Source organism: Loxodonta africana, unplaced genomic scaffold (assembly GCF_030014295.1).
Source record: "Loxodonta africana isolate mLoxAfr1 unplaced genomic scaffold, mLoxAfr1.hap2 scaffold_444, whole genome shotgun sequence".
NCBI classification, from domain to species: Eukaryota; Metazoa; Chordata; class Mammalia; order Proboscidea; family Elephantidae; genus Loxodonta; species Loxodonta africana.
In genome coordinates this window covers 47,491-50,000 of record NW_026975159.1, presented here as the reverse complement: position 1 = coordinate 50,000, position 2,510 = coordinate 47,491, and positions in this window count along the sequence as shown.

Genomic DNA, 2,510 nt, shown 5'->3' with positions numbered 1-2,510 from the left:
CCTGCCTGTCTCTGTCTCTGCCTCTGCCTCTGTCTGTCTCTGCCTGTCTCTGTCTCTGCCTCTGCGTCTGTCTCTGCCTCTGTCTCTGTCTCCGCCTCTGTCTCCACCTCCGTCTCTGCTTCTGTCTCTGCCTCTCTGCCTCTGCCTCTGCCTCTGCCTCTGTCTCTGCCTGTCTCTGTCTCTGCCTCTGTCTCTGTCTCTGTCTCTGTCCCTGCCTGTCTCTGTCTCTGCCTCTGCGTCTGTCTCTGCCTCTGTCTCTGTCTCCGCCTCTGTCTCTACCTCTGTCTCTGCTTCTGTCTCTGCCTGTCTCTGTCTCTGCCTCTGCCTCTGCCTCTGCCTCTGTCTCTTTCTCTGTCTCTGCCTGTCTCTGTCTCTGCCTCTGTCTCTGTCTCTGTCTCTGTCCCTGCCTGTCTCTGTCTCTGCCTCTGCCTCTGTCTGTCTCTGCCTGTCTCTGTCTCTGCCTCTGCGTCTGTCTCTGCCTCTGTCTCTGTCTCCGCCTCTGTCTCCACCTCTGTCTCCGCTTCTGTCTCTGCCTCTCTGCCTCTGCCTCTGCCTCTGCCTCTGCCTCTGCCTCTGTCTCTGCCTGTCTCTGTCTCTGCCTCTGCCTCTGTCTCTGTCCCTGCCTGTCTCTGTCTCTGCCTCTGCCTCTGTCTCTGTCCCTGCCTGTCTCTGTCTCTGCCTCTGCCTCTGTCTGTCTCTGCCTGTCTCTGTCTCTGCCTCTGTCTCTGTCTCTGTCCCTGCCTGTCTCTGTCTCTGCCTCTGCCTCTGTCTGTCTCTGCCTGTCTCTGTCTCTGCCTCTGCGTCTGTCTCTGCCTCTGTCTCTGTCTCCGCCTCTGTCTCCACCTCCGTCTCTGCTTCTGTCTCTGCCTCTCTGCCTCTGCCTCTGCCTCTGCCTCTGTCTCTGCCTGTCTCTGTCTCTGCCTCTGTCTCTGTCTCTGTCTCTGTCCCTGCCTGTCTCTGTCTCTGCCTCTGCGTCTGTCTCTGCCTCTGTCTCCGCCTCTGTCTCTACCTCTGTCTCTGCTTCTGTCTCTGCCTGTCTCTGTCTCTGCCTCTGCCTCTGCCTCTGCCTCTGTCTCTTTCTCTGTCTCTGCCTGTCTCTGTCTCTGCCTCTGTCTCTGTCTCTGTCTCTGTCCCTGCCTGTCTCTGTCTCTGCCTCTGCCTCTGTCTGTCTCTGCCTGTCTCTGTCTCTGCCTCTGCGTCTGTCTCTGCCTCTGTCTCTGTCTCCGCCTCTGTCTCCACCTCTGTCTCCGCTTCTGTCTCTGCCTCTCTGCCTCTGCCTCTGCCTCTGCCTCTGCCTCTGCCTCTGCCTCTGCCTCTGCCTCTGTCTCTGCCTGTCTCTGTCTCTGCCTCTGCCTCTGTCTGTCTCTGCCTCTGCGTCTGTCTCTGTCTCTGCCTCTGTCTCTGTCTCCGCCTCTGTCTCTACCTCTGTCTCTGCCTCTGCTTCTGTCTCTGCCTGTCTCTGTCTCTGCCTCTGTCTCTGTCTCTCTCTGCCTCTGCCTCTGCGTCCGAGCGTAGCGGGCCCGCTTCGGGATACCGCGCGGGCGCGTGGCCGGCGGGCGCGCGAGTCGTGCGGTCGACCCTACGTAGTTCGGGCGCGCGCCCCCGTGTCTCGCGTGCGACGCGTCCTCCGGGGTCGCGTGCGTGCGTGCGTGCGTGCGGGCGGGCGGGCGGGCGGGCGGACGCGGGTGCGTCGCGGTCACCGTCCGTGCGCGTGCGCCGTCTCGAGCGCGTCCCACTTTGGGGGGACGGCGGGCGCGCGGGGGCGCCGCGGGCGTGTGGCCGTGCCGCGCCTTCCGCGTGGGCGTCCCCCCCGCGCGGCGCGGGAGGCGCCCGTTCGTTCGCGTCTCCCGCCCGCGGTTCCGGTGCGCCGTCTCTCCGTCCGCGCGCGTCGCCGGGCGTGCGTCCGAGCCCGCGTGCCGCCTGCCCGTGGGTGCCGCGTGTACGGGGCCGCGTCCGCGCCCGCGTCCCCGAGCGTCAAGTGCAGGCCGCGCGCGCCTAGTGGAGCGTGCCCGCCCGCTCCGTGTATCGTGTGCGCGGGGGCGACGCGCGTTCCCGCGTGTTCCGCCTGCCTGCGTCTACCTCCGCGTCTCCCGAGCGTCCCGTGCGTGCGTCTGCTGTGCGCGTGCGTCTCCGCGTTTCCGCGTGCCCCGGGCGTGCGTCCGTGTCGCCGGAGGGCGCCGCCGCCGCCGCCGCCGCTGCGTGCGCGTACGTGTCCGCGCGGGTGCGCGCGTGGCCTCTCCGGTGCGCGCGCGCGCGCGCGGCCCCGTCCGTCCGAGTGCGGCGCGCCCTCTTCGGGATGCCGCGCGGGCGCGCGGCCGGCGGGCGCGCGAGTCGCGCGGTCGGGCGTACGTACCTCGTGCCCGTGCCCCCGTCTCGCGCGCGACGCGTCTATCGCGTCGCGCGTGTGTGGCGGGGGCGCCGTGTCCTCCGAAGCGCTGCGGCGCGGCCGTCCGCCCCGTCGCGCCCCTCCCTCCGTCCGCGCGGGTGGGCGTCCCGCTTCGGGGGGGGGC